The 23,464-nt window shown below is 37.8% G+C and overlaps 1 protein-coding gene, 1 long non-coding RNA gene and 1 pseudogene across 2 annotated transcripts in view; all 3 read left to right on the forward strand.

Moving 5' to 3' along the window:
• Psmd14 (proteasome 26S subunit, non-ATPase 14) overlaps positions 1–23,464 on the forward strand; it is a 92,732-nt gene that overhangs the window by 17,691 nt on the left and 51,577 nt on the right. The window lies entirely within an intron of this gene.
• On the forward strand, positions 928–14,678 carry LOC103691831 (cation-dependent mannose-6-phosphate receptor pseudogene; annotated as a pseudogene).
• Positions 20,241–23,062, forward strand: LOC147995481 (uncharacterized). The gene is made up of 2 exons (XR_015683522.1): positions 20,241–20,360; positions 22,005–23,062. It is a non-coding gene; the product is annotated as an uncharacterized LOC147995481 (long non-coding RNA).

The raw sequence follows: 23,464 nt of genomic DNA on the forward strand, positions 1-23,464 counted from the left end.
TGCTGTGATTAAAAGTGGTGTGTACCACTATGCTTGGCTAGCTAGCTGTCTTACTAATTCTTTCCCAAAAAGACAGACTTAAAGACTAGCAATAAAGAAAAAAAAAAATACTGCACATTTAGTAGAACTACAGTCATTAAGAATTATTTTTAAAAAGTGAGAAAAAGAACACATTTTTTTAACTGTAGGTTAAGAATGGCCAACATGAATATGAAAAGAAATTTATTATCACTAAATCAGAGAGAGGACAACCACAATTAGTTTGGTAGTTTTCTTAAATGGACAGGTGTCTCAGATTGGCCTGGAACTCACTGTCCTCTTGCTTCTGTGTCTTTTGTCCTGGGACTTCAGTCATGTACTGTCCTTTGTTGTGGTTTGAATGAGAATAGCCCCTTTAGGCTCATACATTTGAATACTTGGTCCCTATTTGGTTGACCTGCTTGAGGAAGATTAGGAGGTGTGACCTTATTGGAGGAAATGTGTCCTTGAAGGTGGACTTTGGGGTTTCAAAAGCCCATGCGGCCCCTCCCCCACCTTAATGGTTGTCTTAACATGTAAGCTCTCGGTTACTGCTCAAGTGCCTTGCCTGCCATGGTTCCTGTAATGATGGTCAGGGACTCACTCCAACCCTCTGGAGACCTGAGCCTCCAAATTAAATGTCTTCTTTTCTAACTTGCTTTAGTCACAGTGTTTTGTCATACCAATAGAAATGTAACTAATGCACGATACCCCAAAGCAGTTTTGATGTTTTAAAAGAAGTCTCTTGTGTTGTATGGTAATGAAAATTTAAGGGAAAAAATTCTTGTAAAAGCTATTTTCTCTTATTGGAGGAGTGATGGTATGTGGAGAAGGAGGAGCTAGTTAAGGTTGCTTAAAACATCAACTAGCAAATAGCTTTTAAATGAACACATTGTATAGGAACTAGAAATGGTTAGCATCGCTTTGGAGATGATTTTGACATATCTAATAGAGCTGGAAGTACCCCAGACTTACATGATTCAGCAAGTACAGTTTTCACTTTAGAGATTCTTGAAACATGTCTATCAAGGGACACTAGAAATATTGACAAACTGACAAATGTCTCTGTGGGGCAAATATATAAGGCAATATTATGTAGGAATGCAAATGAACTAGAATCTATATTAATATGTGCAGTAAACCTTATAAACATAGTATAAGAAAAATTAAGGTTATTTAAAAACAATAAGTAATACTTTTCAAGTGGACAGAACTGAGTAAAGTACTACGGTTTCTATGGAAACACTCAGCTTTATAGCATCCTGCATTGATGGTAATGTTTGCTATATCAGTCCTGTCAGTTAAGCACTTAAAATATGATAGGTGCAGCCCAAGAACTGAACTTTATATCCACTTTCTTATATACCTTTCAAGATCATAGCATATTTAGTATGACTTAACTGCATTAAAATGCTTTATGCTCATGGCTCATAGTATTGTATAGTACAACTTAGATATTCTTCACAAGTTATGAGAAGCACAAGGTATTTGAGCTTTATATATAATGTTAGTTTAAAAAATATACAGAGTTGGGTGTGTACACCTTTAATTTCAGCACTTGGAAAACAGAAGCAGACATTACTGAGTTTGAGGCCAGCCTGATTGACAGAGTCAGTTCCAGCACAGGATTGTCTTCAAAGAAACCAACACACACACACACACACACACACACACACACACACACACACACACACACACACACACCCCATTAAATCATTGTCATCTTTTTTGAGACAAGATCTTACCATGTGGTCTGGCTATCTGGCCTGGTACTTGCTGTGTAGACCAGAGTGGCCTCAAACTCAGAGATGCACCTGTCTCTGGCTCCCCCATGTAACTCCCATGCCTGGTTAGAGTTCATGCTTTGGAAGAATATTGAAGATGGGATATAGGTGAGAATATTGAAGATGGGATATAGGTGAGTAAGAATGTAAGTAGAGACAAGCAGATCCTGCAGTGATGCTGTGTAGTAATTATAGATAATTATAGCAGTTTTATTTTAACCTTAATATGCTAGCTATCACATAATGGCATGAGCCAGCATAGTTTAATGTGTAAGGTTAATATTTATAGTTGTTACATTTGAAATAAAAGTTTTAATTTTGTTGTTAACACTGGTGTGGCATCATGAAATGAACAGGCTTTTTGATAGTTTTTTTTAATTAGTTGCCTTTATTTGTATTGTTTCTATGGATAGTTTTTAATCCAGATAGGTACTTGTGTTTTTACCTTCTTTTGAAAACTTTTTTATTTTTAACCTGATGTGTTTTAATTTAGTATGGTTTTAATTTAGTATGTTTTTAATTTAATTTAATTTAGTTGGTTTTAATTTAGTATGTTTCTTCTTCCCTGTTTCTGATCTTCTCATGTGTGGATTCTACTTACTGTACACATTTCCTGTTTTCTACTTCATAGACTCAAAGGGGCCCCTGAATATTTGATTGCTGATTTGCTATAGTACGCTAACTTGAAGGCTTTCAGTTTGATCCTCTATAAAAATTGTAGTCACATAGACAGACAATCAGGTACTTGGAATTATGAGTCACTGCTGGTGGAATTTAGAGCAAGTGTATGGGTCCTGAAAAAGAGTCTACTTAAACGTTGAACATTTTGTCAAGATTCTTGTCTAGTACTTAACAGAAATGTGTCAAGAGAGTACAGGGCTGGTAGAACATTAGGTGTTTTGATGTGAGATGTTTCTGTTCCACCTTTTCACTCATTCTTCATTCCAGCCTTGCAAAGGTAGGGATTGTTATTCCCACACTATGGGTCGAGTCTTATATGAATAGCAACTGTAGTTACAGGTCTTTCAGATGCTCATGTTATGTCAATAGTTAATGTTCCCTTATAGATAAACTATATTGTTACTGCCTATATGCCTCAAAAGTTTATTAAAACTGAAGCACTCATGATTTATACTACAAAATGTAGATGATGGGTAATATACTTATGTTTTTAAAACATAAAATGTAAAGTGTTTAAAGGGTTATTCTTGGGTTTAATGGTTAAGAGCACATAAGAGCTGACTTTAGTTCCCCATACTCACATCAGGCAGCTCGAAGTCACCAGTAACTCCAGTTCAGGGGCTTTTGGCCTCTATGGTAACCTGAGCTCAAACATAGAACTACAATAATGAGCCTAAGTCCTAAAAATAGAAGAGAGAGAGCTGTTGTTTATTTTGGCATAGAATATTTGATTTCTGTGTTAGGAATATTTAAACCATGATAATATTTTTAAAATTTTTTTCCCTGTGATAATGTGTATCTGGGCTTGTTGATATAGGTTGAAGTTACAAATAGTACAACTCTTAAAAGAATATTTGAATTTTTGACTAATAAAAAACTCCACATTTTTCTTGCTACTCACAGTTGGGTTATTGCTCTAAACTAATTGCCAAAATATGTTGTTTTACTAAAAAAAATTATTTTGGGAAAGAAGCTTCTCATGTTAGTACAATGACCGTTAGGTAGTACCTTGACTTGTGTAGTGAAAGAGGCACAGAGAGCTGGTTTATTTGAATAATCGACTTGCCAATTAGCCATCAAGTGCTCCCATCTGTGAGATTGTTGATCAGATGGGTTCGCTGGGTTGTTTCCAGACTAGGGCATCATAAATGGCACTTGAAAACTGTCACTCTGATGATGGGTTTCAAGTATTAAACTGCTTGGTGCTGTGGAACCTTTTTTTCCTTTTGCAGCACCATGTTTTTTTAGAACATACTGATCCCACTTATGAATTCTGTGGCATCCAGAGAACTTGGGAGACCTGCCACTGATGTAAAGTTCTGCTTAATCTGCTGCTCTGGCCTGGGCTGCCTTTAAACTACGCTGGTAACAGCTTCTTTCATGGCCTTCACAGTCATGCTGGTTGGTGATCTGACTGGCACAGGCAGGCACTGTGCATTGCCTGTTGGCCATGTAACTGGCACACTGGCAAGTTTCTTTGTACTTTGCCATCAATAAAAGCTCCTTTTCAAATGTCTCCTTTATAGAAGTATAGAGTAGCCTAAGGCCATGTGAGTGTTGAGATTTCTCATAGCAGTTGTGTGAAATGACTTTGCACTCTCCTTTACATTTTGAAGGAATTTAAATTGCTTACAACTTATATTTTAAAATTTATTCAATAACTTAGGAGTATATATTTCTGTAACTAAAACCCCTTCTCATTGTTCTCTGTCTTTCAGACTTGGCCGTCTGCATGTAGGAAGCTTTCCTTGGTTGACTCTTTCAGTGCCTGTGGGTGTGTCTAGACACCAGAATCTGAGTGACAGACCTGTGTGTAGGCTTGTGCCAGGCTTCTCTTCTCTTCTCAGGGGATCCTGATTTTGAACCATCTTCCTGGTCTCTAGTTTGTGTAGGAAAGAAATCTGAGACTGCCCTCTCTGCCGTCCTGGCATGGGTTGCTAAAGTCACTGGCAGAGGGAGTGTCTTTATTTGGGGAATAGTTGACAGTCGCTCTGGAGTTGGGTAAGATCTAAACAGGGCTGAAATCCATGGCAAAGGCAAGAAAATGAGAATGTTGGGGAACTTTGTAGGCAGTTTGGGTTTAGTGTTTTATTCCCAGTGTAGATCTTCTTCAGATATTGGTATCATCCCCAGGCCCCTAGCTTTCACTTGTAGACAGTCTCAGTGAGGAAGTGACAAACTCTTGTAATTTGGAATTGTGGGTTGTATTTCCTTTTTGTTTTGTTAAGTTTGGGTGGTAGTGCTTCTCCTCTGTAAGAAAATGCCCAGTATTAAATAGATAATAAATGTTATTTAACATTAACTAACCAGGAGGTTTCCCTTCATAGGTGGGAAATTGATGCTTTGTAACAAGTAACTTTAGTATATCTTTGAAAAAATAGTACATTTGATAAAAAACAGTTTTATGACACAACTGAGAGACTGTTGCTTTTAACTGTGCCTCTTTTGTGAATAAGCAGAAGTATAAAAAAGGAGACAAGAAATAGACACCACAGTGTGACCTATAATTTTCTTCACAGAATGATAGGACATTCCCTGTGCCTTTGAACACTGTCACTTGCATGCTTTGTAAGCATGTTTCTTCTGATGTGTTTTTCTGTTCCTTTCCCCTTAGTTCCTCAGAAGTAGGAACTGTGTGGGAGTTTTCTTCCTTCCTAAGCAATGTTTTGAATAAATCAGTGCTTAATGATATTGCAGGTAATAGTATTTCTAGGAAGTACCAAAAAAGTGGGTTTTATTCTTTAATCTTTATTATGCCTGCGAACTTCTCAGCCTTTGTGCTTCTAATCAACATAAACGAGTAGATTTTTGTATGAGAAATAAGATGTTTTTATAAGTAAATAATTACTTTTAAATATACCTGTATTAAATGTATATATGATTTGTTACAGAATTTAGAAGTTCTATTTATTGAATTCTGCGTGCCCCTACCATTCCCTGTTCCCTTCTTTAGAAAAAACTGTTTCCTGATTCTTTTTGGCCTTTCAAAGATACTGCCTATCAGTTGTGTCTGAGTGAAATAGAAAGGAAGGCAGAAATATATAGAAATAATGTGTTGTAGCCTTTAGCCACATATGGCTAAAGCCATATATAACTGATCATGACTGAAAACTAAATGTTTATTTAACCTTAAATAAGTTGTTTAAATAGCTTCTTGAAGCAGCGGTTACTATAGTAGATGGTGTATTGTACATATTATAGTGTATACTGGGGGTTATTTTGTCCCATATTCGTATGTATAAAGGACCCCTCCCGAAGTTCTGGCTATAGAACTCAGGGCTTTGTGAATGTTAGGCAAAGTGCTCTACCACGGAGCTAGATCTTCAGCTCTAGAGCTTGTGTTTCTTAACTCATACCTTGCTGTTCTTTTAATCTTTGGAGTAACTATGATTTAGTCCTCTATTGGTAAATACTTGTTTCCTATCATACTTCAGGTGATTGTTATCCTTTGGTTTACAGTCTCTCTCCAAGGTATACATGCATATGTATAGAAGCTAAAATTTCTAGAATTGATGGTCATGTTAATCACAATAGGTTTAGCTTGTGCTAGAAATATCCCAGGCTTTGGCTCTGAATTTAAGCTTTACGGTGTACTTGAACACTGGTTAACTCAAGCCTGAGCATCTTCATTTGGAACCGTTACTATTAGCTGCTTTTCTGTTGCTATGCTAAAACACTCCGAACAAAGCAATTTATAACAGGAAGGGTTTGTTGGGTTTATGAGTCCAGAATGAAAAGAAGCTTGGTAACAAGTAGTGCAGCAGCTATGGTGGCTGGAGCATAATACTCAAACTGTAAGCAAAGAGGACAAACTGGGAGGTGGTAGCAGGCCTTGAAACCTCAAAGCCCACCCTTAGTGACATATGTTCTCCAACACAACCACATCTCTCAAGCTCCCCAAATGCCAACACCCCCTGGGGACCAAGTATGCAGATGCCCATGACTGTGGGGGACATCTCATTTAAATCACCAGATACTTTGCAGTTATTAATGCAATGGTGGATCTGCCAAATGGTGCTAGAGGTTCAAGTGAGAGGTGGTGACAATGGCAGTTCTGTTACTTGCTTAACTGACAATGAAACATAAAACAAGCCCAAAGGTGGATGTGGTTGAACATTTGGAATAGCCTTAGCTAACTCATCAGATTTGTAAGTACAGCCAGCCACTCTGCATCTTACTGGACCTCCCTGAATTGCATGGGTCATTTTAAAACTGTTTTTATGTTAGAGTCTGTGTATCAACTGGCAAGACTGCATTTCACATTGTTAATGGTGCTTTGCTTCTCAGCCAATCTTGATATAGGATTGAATGTATTTGAATAGCATGTGATTTCTCAATAGAACATAGAAAATGGAAAAGCTCATGATCTTTAGAATAGCAAGTTTTTGGTCTGAAATTTGTTTGAGTTTAGATACAGTTTATTTCAATAACTTTGCTTACTTGAAACAAAAGTCCTAGAATTGTATTAGAAAGTTAAAATTTATAACTTGTTTCCTTAGCCACAGATGAGCTCATATTAAAAGCTTTGGGTCAGCTCTTAGCACTGCCATTTGAATGTTTAACTGTAGAAGCAACTTATTCACGGTGGGGAGATGACTCAGCAGGTAAAGGCGTTTGCTGCTAAGGCTCTTTCTTGACCTGAGTTTGGTCACTGGGACTCATTTGGTACAAAGAGAGAACCTATTCCTATTGTTGTCTTCTAATCTCTTATATATATGGCATGACGTGCACATAAGCACAAAGAAACAAAGATATTATAACATACTAAAATTATATATAGCATATATATATTAAAGATTTATTTGTTGGTTTTATGCTAGTATACCGTGGCTGTCTTCAGACACACCAGAAGAGGGCTTCAGATCCCTTTACAGCCACCGTGTGGTTGCTGAGAACTGAACTCAGGACCTCTGGAGGAGCAGTCAGTGCCCTTAACCACTGAGCCATCTCTCCAGCCCCTAAAATTATATTTTTCAATGAGATGTTTGTTTGAAATCAGTGCCTAAAGTTTTCTAAGTATCTACTTTAAGAATCAGTTTCAGACATGTTCTGTATTTGTATGGGGGGAGAGGAAAATGTATTCAGTTTGTTTTCCTTTCTTTTTTAGTCTCTACCTAAAAAGCATATTTGTGTATTAAACTCAGCTCAAGGAAAAAAACAAAGTATTGAACTTTATATCTGAATTTAGTACATATTTCTTAAGTGTACATGTTATATTGAAATTAGATTTGCTATTTTTTAGTAGACGCCAGTAATCTTAAGTATTAAAGGTTTATTGTTAGAAGTAGTAGGAGGAATAGCAGTTATGTGCCAGGCTCTATACCAAATGTATTCCATATGTTATCTCATTTAATCCTTACATTAACCAGTAAGGACCATGTGGTATGATTAGCACCATTCACAAAAAAGTGAGTCTTAGTTTTAAGCAATAAAGATGCAACCTCAGATGTATGCTTTCTGATTTAAAATATTTATATGTCATTGATATCCTCACTGATATTTTAGTTTGGGGAGGGATTAAGGATTAATCAGATTGTTGCCAGGCATGTCATCTTATATACTGAATTTGAGGCTTAGGTAGTTAAGGTTAGCATTGTGAATTGCCGTTCACAGCTGCCACCATAGTTAACTCTGAAACATTGGAATGTTTTTTTTTTTTGAGTGTATAAATAAGGCACATTTGCTGGACATAGTGATACACATATTTAGACCCAGCACTTGGGAGGCAGGCAGATCTCTGTGAGTTTGAGGCCAACCTAGTCTACATAGAGAGTGGTAGCCTAGTCTCCATAGAGAGTGCTAGCCTAGTCTACATAGACAGTGGTAGCCCAGCCAGTGTTACACAGTGAAGCCTTCTCTTAAAAGAAGAAAGAAAGCTTATTTGAAGTAACTGGTAACTGGCAGAAAGAAAATTGGATCAGGAATATGAGTTAAAATTTTGAATGTGTCTTTAGAGTTGTAGCTTATACAAGTTATTCATCTACCTATATTTTCTTGTATTTGCATTTGATCTAGCTAAAAGGCTAAGAAAACTTCCTGTGTTTAAAACAAAACAACAGATAGTCATTCTCTTCAGGGACATGTCTCGGTCTCTGGAGAATAAATTAAGTCTTTTGAGGCTGGATTAGTTAACCACCAAACTAAGTTGTTTTAAAGCCAGCCTCTCATACTACCTTTGAGCATCTTTAATGCATGTATTCTCCCACATGAGCTTGTTGGCTGTCCTAGCATACACTGCCATGGTAAATGCCATTAACCCAGCAGAACAAATTTCTTGGACCTCTATAGCTTAAGCTAAATATATCAGTTTTCTTTATAAGCCTCTTAACTTCAAGTATCTTGTTATAAATAGCAAGGGGATGGGGAGGAAACAAAAAACAATCAAAGTGAGTATCCAACAGTAGATGAACAATTTTAAAAAGTGATATGTGTACATATTGTAGTATTATCTAACAGTAGGGAAAAAACAAAATGTGGTAGAACTGGAGAACATTATTATGTAAATTAAGCCAGGCATAAAAACACAAATAACACATGATCTTACACACATGTAGAAGAACAATCTCAGAAGTAGAACTCTATATATCAAAGCATCATATAATGTCCTATAAGTATGTATAATTCTTGTTTTCATTAAAAAGAGAACAAAAGTGCATTTGCCACCACAGCCTCCTAGGTATCAGACTTAGTAACAGATCACAATGTAGAGTGTCCATTGTTTGCATAGGGGATTAGTCTGATGCTCCTTGTATTCAGATTCTAAATTCTGTACCCCCAAGATTTGGTTGCACCCCAACTAGGAGATCTCAGGTATGCCAGCTTTTGCTGAATAAACTTTGTCCGCCAAGTTATATCTGATTGGTTAATAAAGATTCCTACAGCCTGGGCTGGGCTGAAGAAAGGCAGAACAAAGGCTCACAGGCTTGGAGTCTCAGGCAGGGACCAGGAAGGGTGTGTGTGTGTGTGGAGGGGTAGATGAATCATGACATGGCCATGAGGGCTGACCTGTTGGAGTAGGAGCTGCTCAGGAAGAACATGGCAGTGATCTCTCAGGGTCATTGACAGGAAGTAGACGGAACAGCAGAGAGTCGATGCCTGCCCAGCTCTAGTGCTTTAAGGCTTACTATAAATATAAGGCTTTGTATCTTTTATTTGGGAACTGAATGATCTAAGGTAGGGTAGAAACCCTTAAATAATATTTACCACAACAGTTTGCCCTCTGGGTTATATTCATGATGAGGCAGCTGACCAGCCTCTAAAGACTGTTATCATAGCAACCTAGGAAAATCAGAATTCAAAGTGTGAAATGCAGTTTCTTCTGACTACTGATGATTGTAAATGTGTTAGGAGGGCTAAGAAATATCAGTAGAACCACACTAAGTCAGGGACTGTCTTTAAAGTAATAAAAACCAAATAAAGGGTATGTGCAATGTGATTCTGTTACTAGCACCATAGAGAAAATGAAAACTAACAGATAATGACAGCACAGCAGAAGTTATTGGTTAGTAAAAGGATCACGAATAGATTACCCAGGAGCATACTAAGCACACTGAATGATGAATGTTTAACTTCTTGCTTGTAGTGGTGCTTTCACAAGTGTGTACAGTTGTTCCCAGATATTCATGGAGGACAAGTTTAGAATCCCCTACAGGTAAACTCTTTGGTGCACAAGTACCTTATGAAAGGTCATGATATTTTTATTAGTATGTGTGCATAGACTCCTGTATAGTTGAAGTCATCTCTAGATTGCTTAAGATTTTATTAGTAGTCATCATACCATCTTGTGTAGGGAGAGAAAAGGTCAGTATAGGTGCAGCTCCCCCAGCCAGTGAGCTTGTGTCAAGTTAAATAAAACTAGTCACCAGTCCAGTTGTTTTACAACTATCATCAGGGTGCCTCTCTGGAACTTTTTATCTCCTTAACGGTAGTTCTTCCCATTAAACAAGAATTGCCTCTTGCTCTTCCTTAGTTATTTCCTTGGGGGAAAGGTACTGAGTGAAGACAGACAGTGATGGCGATTCCTGCCTTTGTGGCACACGGAGTTTGTTACATCCAGTCTGATCATGAAACTGGGTCTTGAGGCCAGAACAGGATTACCTGTCATCCTCTAGCCCTGCCATATGGCCCTTCGCCTGAGAGCTCGGCTCCACAGCCACACGAATCCACAGCATTCCAAACAGAATGACCAGCTGGGGACCAGGTGTTCATATCCACGTGGGAGACATTTTACATTTAAATTACATTTAACACTTTTTCTGTACCCACTGTCAATTACTATTGCACTTTCTATTTTTGACTATGACTACTTTTAAGTCCTTTTGTGACTGAGGCATATTTCACATGCATTGTAAAATTCAGAATTTTTATTCTTTTTTACTGCTGAATAGTTTTTCATCATACATTGTCACCGCTCTAGTCAGTGGAATTGACTGGAGAACCTGGGAAAATTGAGCCAATAAATGAGGCAGACTAAAGACTCATGCAGGAGTCAACTTTAGTTCAAGTCTTAGACAGTTTATACTCTCAGGGTTAAGACAGGTCACCTGGGGGCTGGAACATGGCTCAGTGGTTAGGAGCACTGACTGCTCTTCCAGAGGTCCTGAGTTCAATTCCCAGCAACCACATGGTGGCTCACAACCATCTGTAGTGGGACCAGATGTTCTCTTCTGGTGTGTCTGAAGACAGCTACAGTTTCTGATTCATATACATAAAGTGATGAATAAATAAATAAATCTTTAAAAAAAAAAGAGGGGAAAAAAAGGTTACCCGAGTAAAGTTCTCATGAGTTAAGCTGTTTACAGTCACAATGACAAGCCACCCATGGGAAAACTGTTTTTCCATGAAGGAATATAAAGGATAGTTTGAACATTTAATTAAGTAGGAACACCAAGCAATAATGAGTAGTCTGGAGTAAACTCTTGTATCTGCTACATCTGTGAGGGGTACCACGAACAACTCCATGTTTTGAAGAAACCGAGGTGTCTTCACCAGCACTCAGAATTCCCCTCGCACTTTCATTCCTTCCTGTGTTCTGACAGTGTGTGTGTACTACCTTGTGCTTATCCATCCATCCACTATGATTAGTTGGGCTGTCTCCTACTCTTGGCTAGTGTAACTAATGCTGCTATTAACATTGAAGACCGGGGTTGGGGATTTAGCTCAGTGGTAGAGCGCTTGCCTAGGAAGCGCAAAACCCTGGGTTCGGTCCCCAGCTCCGAAAAAAGAACCAAAAAAAAAAAAAAAAAAAATTGAAGACTTATCTGCTTGAGTCTGTATATTCAGGTTTTTCTTTGTAAATGTAATCAAAAATGAGTTGCTGGTTTTTGAAAGACTAATGTGTTTTTCTCAGCAGTCCATTACCTTATGAAAAGACTTAGGAGAGGAAACAATGACTCAGTAGTTTCACTTCCAGTTGCTCTTTCCTTTGTGCATTTCTCTCTAGCATCATTCTCCTTCTGCCCAAAGGACATAAAATTTTGTGATGCACATATGCTGCCCATCTTAGCAGTTAGCCAATCCTCCCACCCTTTTTACAGCTAAGTTTTTATGTTTACTTTTTGAAAACCTTTTTTTTTTTTTAAGACTTTTTTTAAAAAAATGAAACTGTTGGGTTTAGGGGTCTTTTCTGTAGGCACAACTACCTTTACATAATTTCAAGTATTTTCTATTAATCTGTGACTCTTCTTTTCCCCATCCTGGTGGTGACCTTTGAAGAACAAAAGCTTTAACTTTGAGGTCTTCTATCATCTCACATTATAAACTTCTCAGTTTTCTGGTTTTAATGTTGTATTAGTTATATGTACAGTGTCTTGCCTTGGGCTCTTTTTCCTCCCGCTCTAGGAACACTGTCCCTTCCTGTGTCATGTTAATTTAAGTCTTTCCCTAGTGTACTGGTGAAAGGATACTTGTTCCCAGGGCTCTTTGGGAGTTTTGCTTTTCCCGCTAATCCTTTTGGGTGATTCTATAGATTCCTTATACATACATATGATTGTCACATAACTGAGTACAGAAAATCTGAGGACCCCTAGAATTTTAAGATGGCTCAAGCTGTTTCAGTCTTCCTGTAATCTTGGCCAGCTCGCTTCATCTCATAGCGTGCATCAGCTTCTGTGATTTACCGTCCTGCACTTTAGGACCTTGGGAAACTTGGATGACCACTGGGAAGGGAAGGTTCATCCCATTTGTTTCCCAGGTGTTACCTTGGCTTGTCTGCTACCTTGTCACAAACTGTTGTTTCACTTGGCTTTGTCCTTTGCAGGTGAGGACAGAAATCTAAATTAGGCTATTTTTGTTGGTTTTTGTTCTTGTTTTTGTTTTTATCATCTCTCTTGTGAGAAGGTGATATCACAGAACAATTACATAGTTAGGCTGGCCTTGAACATTTGGTCTTCTTGCCTCAACCTTGAGTGCAGAGATGACTGGCAGGTACCACCATACTTTATTTTTAATGGAAAAATAAATGATGTTGGAATAGATGTTCTAGAAGAGTGATTCTCAACCTTCCTAGTGACATGTGACCCTTTAATACAGTTCTTCATGTTGTGTAATACTAGTTAGACTATAAGAGAATGCACTCAAATTGAAGAATTAATTTAATTCAACTTGACAGACAATGTGAGGAGGAGGCGTATATGTTTTTGTGTGTAATTTAAGTTTGATGTATAGGGCAAGATTTCTTAAGTGTGGTAGTACTAATAGTAGAGACAGATTGATCCATTTACAGTGACATTTGAAACCTGTTTTCTCAATAACACACTGAGGAGTTTCCTTTAGTTAGAGTTTATGGAACACTTACTATGTACAAGAGCCTCTGGTAAGTGTCTCACAATTATGAAGTAATTAGTGTGTTTACAGTCCTGTAGTTGTGCTATTGTTATATGCTTGATTTTTCACATGTATAAGTGAAATCCTAATTAATCCCCACTATGTTTAAAACTTTCAGGGGCAGGCCATGGTGGCACACGCCTGTCTGTAATCCTGTACTCTAGAAAGTAAAACAGCAGTCTAGCAAACTTGAAACATATCTAGACCAAACAATGAAAGCCTGTGGTAGAGACAGGGAGAAAAGAAAAAAGAAAATTAAATAGCTGGTTTGTCTCACAGATTGTAGCATTGTCTCAGCAGCAGAAGAAAGTGTATATGATTGTGTTTAACGGTATTATAAAGTAGTGGCACACCTCTGCACCGAAGGAGATGCGGACCAGCAGTCTCGCTTGGCCTTCATTCTAGCTGGAATTCCTTCTAGGGAGCCCTAGGGTGGACCAGAGGCAAAAGGCATGAGAATGTCAGACCTCTAGGAGTCAGGAAGAATAGTTCCAAGATCAGCAAGGGATTTAAGATGTTTTGAAGGATGTTTTGAAGCCTTCTCTGGCTGCTGGAGGACTGAACTGTTACTGTGGCTACTCCTGGCTGTGGCTGTGAGAGAATCCTGACAGATAGAAGAAAAATCTCGTGACCTGGTAGGAGAAAAGGATAAGGAGTCAAACAAATGAGGTGGCTCTCCTAGAGAGGTTACAGCCAGCCGCTGTTTAACAAAAGTTTTGAGAGTACTGTGGGTCAGGGTTCATACACATATTCAAGAGTATACCGGGAAGCTGGCAACCACTCCTCAGGGGCAGGACTGGTCCAGATCAACAAAAGTAATGAGAAGGAGATGGTGGTTGGGAGAATCAACAAGACTCACATCTTCAATGGAAGTAACTGGATCATGCTGTTATATAAAGGGGGGGGTGACAAATATGACAACCACTGTGGCCAAGAGCAGTGTCGTGCAGTGGTGATCTCCTGCGATCGACACACACCAGTGGATAGTTTTAACCCAGTGTCTGAGGAGCAAGGCAAAGTCCAGGATTGCCTCTACCTCTTTGAGATGGATAGCAGCCTGGCCTGTTCACCAGAGGTCTCACACTTGTCATATTTGCATCGTTGGTTGCTGTCTATGTCATTGGGGGTTTCTTATACCAGTGACTGATAGTGGGAGGGCCAAGGGAATGGAGCAGTTTCCTCATCTGACTTTCTGGCAGGATCTTGGTAACCTAGTAGCTGACAGTTGTGACTTTCTGTGCCATTCCAAACCCTGCAGTGTGCCTGCAGCATATCATGGAGTCAGAAGAAAGGGATGATCATTTGCTACCAATGTGATTGCACTTTTAATGTCCAGCCACTTCTTCAGTCTCCAGACCAAAGCATCCTTGGTAGACTTCTCAAGCAGTCTCTCCCTCTCTCACCTTGCCATTAATTTTCCTTCTTTCCAGTTGGCTTTTGATTTGACCCGAACCTGCCTCCCTTTGCTCCTATTGTTTTGCCTCTGCACTAGTACAGTGGAAGGCAGACAGACATACGGCCTGTGGGGCAGACTCCTACACCCCAGGAAGAGAAAGGACATGAGTCCTGGCTGTAAACATTTTTGTAAGTTAAGACACTGGATTCTTTAATTAAAAAAACAAAGATTACTTGTAAAAAAAAATAAAAAGTAAGATAAAGTAGTAAAAATGCATGGATGATCGTCACATATATTAGGGACTACTTTATGCTAACATAATAAATGAAAGGCAAGTCGAGAAATTATGTGGACTTTTAGTAAATAATTTTAAAAACATTAAAAATAATACTATATCACCTATACCGTTATGTAGTGAAAATGTAAAGAAGTACATGATAAAGTAAGATAAATTGGTATACGCCTATTAGTCGTAGCCCTTGTGAGACAGAGAATAAAATGCCTGAGGCCAGTGGTGCATGTAGCCACCCACAAAACAAAACAGGACTCCACCCTTACCCCCGTTTGTAAAGCATGCTCAGAATAGTGCTCCATCCGGGTGTGGAGTGGGGATGCAGTCAGTCAAGGGACAAGGATACAGCTGCTTTAGCTGATGTTTTATTTTGTAAGCTAGATAGTGATTTATTATACAAGTCAGACTTTTACATTTCTTACATTGCTGTTCTCCTAGAGGCAGCTTTCTCCTTGGGCCTCTCCCCAGTCTGCTGCCTGTTTGGTTTGCTGGATAGTACTTTTCTCTCTAGCTTCTTTATCTTATTTTTTGGATATCCTTATTCTTTTGTGTGGACCTAAATTTTAATGGAGACCACACAAGCTAACTTGTCTGAAGATTTGATACCATGTTACTATTCCATAGTGTGTTAATTAAGCTTTGGGTTTATATTTCAGATTTTAGGGCAATTGGGGGGTCTTGGGTAGTTTCCAGTAAGAGTGAAACAAAAATTCAATGAAGTGAGATAAAATGGGTTTCATGACTACTTGAATATGCTTGAGTATTCTATTGCAGGTTTAGTAAGTAGTCAGACTCTTGAGTTTTGAGATCCATCCTATAGGTACTTCATACATAGCTTCCTTAATAGTATTGATATTACCTAGTTGGTTAAGCCCCACCTACAACCATATTGTACTTCTCTACTTTCTTGTCCCCACATAGGCAGTCCTCCAGTGTTGGGACATGGCACATACTTCTTCACACTGATCTGACTGCTTCTTTCCAGTGTTGCCACTGCTAACTCAGCAGGTTGTCTGTTGTTAGCTGGGTGGGTGTCACTACTAGTGTTCTTAGTAAACCTACCGTCAGAAACCCAAGGGCCCTTTAAAATAATGTGCAACTGATAACTTCACTCCTGTATTTAAACATTAGTTACGTTTACACATTATTTTGTCTTCACTGTTGGATAAAGTTATACTACTCTGGTCAAGAAGTAATGATTCTCTTGCGTGGAAAATGACCAAGGAGAACTATCTTTCCTCAGGGAGTGTTTGTTACCAGTGTTGTTTGATGTGTGACTAGAGCCATTGTGAAGCCCAGCGGTCTTTTCACTTAACAAGGCATGCTAGGATAGGACAGAGAGGACTTTACTTACTTATTTATTTGACTCGTGAGGTACTTTGTGTTTGTTTTGTATTTTTAAAACAGTTTGAGCTCCTGTTGTAGGTTCCTTGATATCTTCAGGTAGCCATTTTACCGTATACTATTTAATTACTTTAATGTTCCATGCTATTTTGGTCATCCCTTGTAGGACTGCAAGATTTTCTCTCTAAAATTCTTCTGCTTTCTTTCATTATTTAATATTTGCTACTTTCTTTCCAGTCTTTTGAAATGGCCTGGTTTTCTCTTCCCTTAAAAGTTACTTTGGTGTCAGGTCATGATTTAGAAACAACTAAATCTTAATGGCTCAGCGTGACAAAACTCTTTTCTGTCACACTGTGATGGATCTCTGTTCTGTGGTATTGTCAGTATTCTGAGATTCCAGGTAATGGCATAGTCACTCTTTAAAAGTTCTCATTGAATGCAGTAAAGGTCAGGCAGTTTCATTTCTCTTAGTTGCTTACTTGTTCACACCTAACTACAAGAGGAAGGGGGCCAACATTTTTGTGTACTCAAGACTCAGGAGTATTTTATACATGACAAGAATTGCCACATGCAATGTCTCCATACCTAACTAATATCAAACTACTTCCTACTTCTGTGATATTTTGTCACTGCCTAACTGAATTGAAATTATAATAAATTGCAGTGGTGAAGAATTTGATGTGTTTTGAAATTGGCTCTGAACTTCTGAAATTTCAAGACAGCTAGCTGGGCAAACTTGTGTCAATCATTTCATTGGCTGACAGCAGTGCAGTCCTTTCCTTTATAAGTTTAGGACAGTGGTCCTTTGCCAGCAATCACCTGGCATCTACAGACAAAACTTGCTTTGTCTAGTGTGGTGGTGCAAGCCTTTAAACCCAGCACACATAGTGATCTCAGCTCGTATAACTGCAGCAGACAGTATCTCTGTGAATTCTAGGTCAGTCTGGTCTACTTAAGTAAGTTCTAGGCCAGCAGGGGCTGGATTGTGGGAGCCTGTCTTAGAAAAGGAAAAAAGCCCCAAACCACAAAAACAAAAACAACAACAGTAAAAACCAAATGGTACTTGAACCTCACCCCAGAGCAGTCAAATCAGAACCTCTGACTGGACCCAGGCATCAGGGTTATTTCACTTGACACAGTTTTGAGATATACACAGGACTAAAAAGCACCTCTATGTTCCTTGCATGTTTTCTGGAGAGGCTCTTTGAACATCAGGCCTTGTTCTGCTTTTATTATTCCTAAAGCTTATCACGTTTCCTGTTATTTTGGCCCCAAACCTGTGTTATATATTCATTTTTATATTTGTGTATAAATATAATATGTAGTTTTGGAGACACTACATTTAAGAATTAGCACTACATCTAATTAGATCATCATATACATATCTAGTGCTTGTCATACTGTCTGTCACACAGGTTTTCTAAACTCCATATTCTGAAACCCATGCCCACATGCACGTCTTTCTTACATGTTCTTTTGTCTTTTTCTTTCATTAGATGAGATAAATAACATTTGGGAGACAAAGCAGCATGAGGATAGCATTTTAAAAATACAAAGCAAAAACTGCATACATACAGAAAGGCTATTAGTATTCCTTTAAACACCCAGGGCCTGGCTCTTGTGGCTGCTGTTTCTAACAGCTGATCACAGTAACATCCACTTAACCTTCAGCTTTCTGATCAGTGATGCAACTAATCCCGTCTTGACTCTGCTTTCCCTTCCAGGGGTGTCCATTGCTTGGATGTCTGATAATCCGTTGCTTACTGCTTACAGTATGTGTTGAAAGAATACTATATTCTGAGAACAGCATGTTAAAGGGAACCCCAGGTTTGAGACTTGTGCCATGTGTCAGGGACAGAGTGACATGGTTTCTGTCCCTGGAACAGAGCCAGCAGGGTATGGGCGTCCATGAGTGTGGACGGCTGCTGTGGGTGGAAAGCTCGTTTGTATAATGATGTACATATTCTTATGCTTCTCCTTCAAGGAATGTCCTTCTTGTTAACAACTCCATGATGATCAGAGGCAGCATGAGTCTGGGAGGGGAAGGTGTGGCTAATGTCTCAGCAAATGATAACCTCTGGGACCTTCAGGACAGCCCTTATAGCTATGGAAAAGAGCTCTAAAAGCATGAATTTGAAAGTATGTAACTTTTCAACTATGCAAAAAATATGAGGATGCAGTGTACAAATGCATCCTCATATTACAAATGCAGGCAGATTCCTGAGTTTAGGGTCAACCTGGGACAGAGCTAATTTAGGTTGAGGTATGGTTAGAATGTTAGTCTCAGGACAATGTCTCACCTAGCTAAGTTTACAAAGGCAGTCAGATCTCTCAATTCTTTTGTAATTTTTTAAAAAGAATATTGTTGTCCTTTTCGTAAGAGTCAAGTGCTGATTCGTGGGATGGTCAAGAGTAACCTGGAATAAATAACTGGGTTGATATGTAAATAAAAACCTGGGCAAAAAATGGTAGCAGTTCTTTAGAATTTTTTCTAGGAGAACTGAGCTGCCTGGAGATCTCTGGAGAGTGAGCACAGCTCTTGAATTTTTTCTAACTGGATTTCTGAGCCCAGTTGGGAATCCCAAGAATTTCAGATGTGTCAGGTTTTTTGTTTTGTTTTGTTTTGTTTTTTTAAAGATTTATTTTATTTAATATATAGGAGTACACTGTAGCTGTCTTCAGACACACCAGAAGAGGCAATAGATTCTATTACAAATGTTTGTGACCACCATGTGGTTGCTGGGAATTGAACTCAGGACCGCTGGAAGAGCAGTCAGTGCTCTTAACCACTGAGCCATCTCTCCAGCTCCTGGTTTTGTTTTTTTTTTTAATATTAAGATTTATATTAAGATTAAACTACTTCCATAAATGCCAAGTACAAGTAACAAGTTTGCCTATTTGTGTGTGTGATTGTTCATGCATGCACACCTGCACCATGGAGATCAAAGAACAATTTGCAGGAGTCTGTGCTTTTGTGTGTACACGAGTGAGTGAAACAAGGAGGTAACTCTGGGTGTCATTCTCAGAAATGCTATCCTCTTCCTTTGAAATAGTGTTTCTCACTGACCTGGAGCTTACCCAGTTAGGCTTAACTGACTGGCAAGCGAGCCCCAGGGAATCTTCCTCTCTCTCTCTCTGCCTCCTTGGTGCTGAGATTACAAGCACTTTCCAAGTGTACCCTACCATGCCTAGCTTTTTACGTGGGTCCTGGGGTTCAAATTTAGATTCTCATGTTCACAAAGCAAGCACTCTACTAACTGAGCCAAACTGTCAGCCCCAAAGTATCTCCTCTTTAAAAGAGTCCTTTAGAAAAGCATCCATTCAGACTGAAGTGGCATTAAATTATGTTTGACATCTAAGTTTCTTAAGCTAACCAGCTAATATTCTTGTTTGGAACTCTTTGAACAGTAATGCATAGGACAATTGCTACCATGTCTCCTGTGCCTGATAGTGTGTTTCTGTCTGTTGCTTTGCTCTGTACTGTTCCTTTCTGACTTGGGAAAGCCTTGCATATTCTTCAGTTCTTAGCATAAGGGAAGATGTATCAAATTGGCTATTATGACTTACATGCTTTCTTGTATTTTTGTATTTATCTTACTGTGTTGGAATTTTTATTGTTGCTTTCTTGGGTGCCTTCTACTTTGTAAACCTTTTAAAGGAGGAGAATTGCCTGCCTTTGTGTAGCACACATGACAGAGGTCCCTTAAGCTTATGGTTATTGAGTGAATAGATGAAATCATTTATTCTATGTGTCTGGAGTTTGACCTTGGTTCTTCCTCCCAGCCCCATGCTCCCAGAAATAAGACTCAGACTCAAAATATGTTTACAAACACCTTAGCCATATAGCTAGATTCTTCTCTGACTAGATATGACTTAAAACATTCCATTTATTCCAGCCTACATTCTGCGACATGGCTGATTACTCGTGCTCAGGTACCGTGTGTCTGTCTTACTCCTCACCTGGCTCTAACCCAGAGTTCTTTCTGCCTCCCTGATGTTCCACCTTCTATTTAATTGACAGGTAATGCAGCCATACAATACACAAGATAGTCATATACATACATACATACATACATACATACATACATACATATATATATGACTATATATATCTCCCTATATATATTGCATGTATGGGTGATAAGTTTGCCTAATTTAGGGTATGAAGTAATGATTTATAAACTTCCCAAAATGATCACTTCATTTGTAATTTTGTGTAATTTAAACGTTTAAAATAAGCAGTACTAGTTGAACAGTATTTTTAAGTGGGACCAGGCAAGCAAAATGGCTTAGCTGATAAAAATGCTTGCTACTTAAAGTTGACAGTGTGAATTTGATCTCTGGAACACATACATGGTGGAAGGAAAGAACTAACTACTAAAAGTTGTCTTCCAACCTCTGTATGTATAGCCTAGTTGATGCATTCACACACAAATAATATAAATATAGAAGAGAAATACAAATGTTTGTATGTAGTGTCTGTTACTAGAACAGTTCTGATGCCTCAGTGTTCTGCTATAGGGAATTCAGGATTTTGCTTTTCTTGGTCCCCTCTTGAGTTATAAAAAACAACATAATTCGTTTCTCAGAAGTTCATAAGTTATCTTTTGGGTTCTAAAGTTTGAACCCAAAGTTTTCTTTTGAAAAGCAGCCACTGTACTTGATCTTGCCTACTGTGTGGATGGTAGTCGTAGTGACCCAGAAGGGAGGGTGTTTAGTTATTCTGGTAGAACAGTTTATACATGTCTAATGTGACTGATATTCATGATATCTTATACACACACACTTTTAAATAGGTGAAAATTGTCTCAAAATGACTGTCAGAGTGGTCTTGAAGGGAAAGAAATGTCAGTTGTGTACCAGACACTGGGCCACCAGTTCTTACTTAGATCTTTTTATAACTAGATAATGGTGTTATCTCCCTATCTCTCTTGCTAGTGTATCACTTTCACCTCACTGCCTGCTCCCCATTGAAATTTTTATATTTTTAAAATGTTGGTTCTAAGGCAGCCACTTAGTGTGTTGTATTAGAGAAGTTCAGTAGGCTTAGGATGGCAGTGTTTTCAACAAGGAGCTGAGTATGTCAGATAAATTAGAGAACTTGACAGGAGTAAGGAGGGCAAAGGATAAAAGGAATAATGTATATATAGGAAGGAGTGTGCTGTATCTCAGGTTTGATATCCTTGAACCTTTGCAATCTCCACTAATGCAGCTTTTAATAAATAAGCACTTTTTTTTTTTTTTGGTTAGAGTTATTCAGGAGTCCAGAGGTATTTCAACAATGAGTAAAATTATGCCTCCATCATCATATTCTAATTATTTATCAATTTATCACAGATATTTAGTGTCAGATATAAAGTAAAGTTTTCAAATGTTTACTTTTCAGCCTGATGTTTTCATTCAAGTCAGTACTTTAAAAATTACTCAGAATTGAGATACAGTGGCATACACATTAATTACTCTTTAATTATAAGATTTAGTATCTTGTCTATATAACTTTTGTTTTAAATTCTTAAAATAAAAATATAGGGAATATTAGTATTTATAAATGTGGCATTTGAAAGGCAGTGCATCATTATTTTGACATTTCCATTCTTATTTTCTTCCCTTTTTTTTTGTCTCTCTCTCTCTCTCTCTCTCTCTCTCTCTCTCTCTTTTTTTAAAGAATTAATGTGCCATCTGGAAACCTGAGATCATGCCATAAAAGGAATTTTGGCTTTTTTTGGCAACCAGTCATCAGGATATGCTGTGACTGCACCTTATCAGAATAATGAAACATAATTAGAAAGGTGTATTAACTCCTGTGCTTCAAAGAATTTTTATATTTGGAATTTTATGTGCACCTTGAAAATAAAAAAAAATGACTGAAAATTTATCTCAGTGTTAAGGTGATTAATTATATAGTTGTTGGATTCTTAAGCCTGAATGTAAATGAAATTTCTTATGACTAAAATGGTTCTGAGCTATTTCTAAACACTGTATGCTAGATTTTTATTCTGGTGTTAAGCAAATACAATTAGTTTATATGTTTATCTAAGAAGAGAGTTGCACTTACATTGCAATTAACTTGCTGTGTTCTTTTCTGAATAATACAGTCACTGGAACTGTCAGCCAAAGGACTCCTTCCTCCCTCTTTTGGAACAATTTTAACTCTAAAAAGTAACAAGTTTTTAAAAAATTAATTGAGAGAAAACAGCTGAAATCATGTAGTGAAAGAGTTAAGTCCACATGAAAGAATTCATTTCCACTTTAATGACCTAGCCTTGCTGGGTTAGGACGGTGGGGAACATGCTTCTGACTTGCTCTCCTATTGCCAATTAACACCTCCTAGAACAGGTTGCTTCAGCTAGTCATTGAAGCTCAGGCAGTAGGAATAGTTTACATGCAGCTTGTTTTTCACACTAGTTGTTTAATACTCAAAAATTAAAGTATTAAAAGGTTCTTTCTTACCTTGCTGGGTAAGAGATAAACAATACAGCGGTAGTTAATTTGTATATGTTTGGATTCATATATTATTTTATGCTTAGTTTTGGTTTTAATTGTGGAAACATATGAATTTTATAATAGAATTGAGGCATATTAGGCACTATAAAATTTAAAAATATTTTCTGTTAACTGTTTGGAGTACTGTATATAGTTAGCTTTTGTTTTGTATTAACTGTACCTACTCATGTCTTTTAAATTAATTTCATTAATAAAAAATTAAATTCATTTGTTAACAAAGTCTCTTCTCTTTTTTAAAAAACATTTAAATACACTTTTAATGATCATTCTAAAATTCAAGATCAAGTGTACACCTTAGACAGCTATAATAAAAAAAGTCTGCAACATTTTAATTGCAATTTTAAAGCGTTTCATGTCATTTTCCAAAGTAAATTTATAGTCTTAGATATTTGGAAAATGTTACAATTCACTGATACTATTTATTTTACATTTCTTTTATGTGACACTTTGATTCATGATTAATCAGCAGGTATTTTAATAACATAGTAAAATTGGCTAAATAATTGATACCAGTTCACACTAAGAGAAAGGTGGAGTAATATAACTAATAGTGTTAACAAATTTGTTAAAAGGCCTGAGTAGGTAACACTTCGAGGCGATGGTTTTTATGCTGTTATAATG

The sequence above is a fragment of the Rattus norvegicus genome, chromosome 3 (assembly GCF_021556685.1).
Source record: "Rattus norvegicus strain SHRSP/BbbUtx chromosome 3, alternate assembly SHRSP_T2T, whole genome shotgun sequence".
In the NCBI taxonomy this organism is placed as follows: Eukaryota; Metazoa; Chordata; class Mammalia; order Rodentia; family Muridae; genus Rattus; species Rattus norvegicus.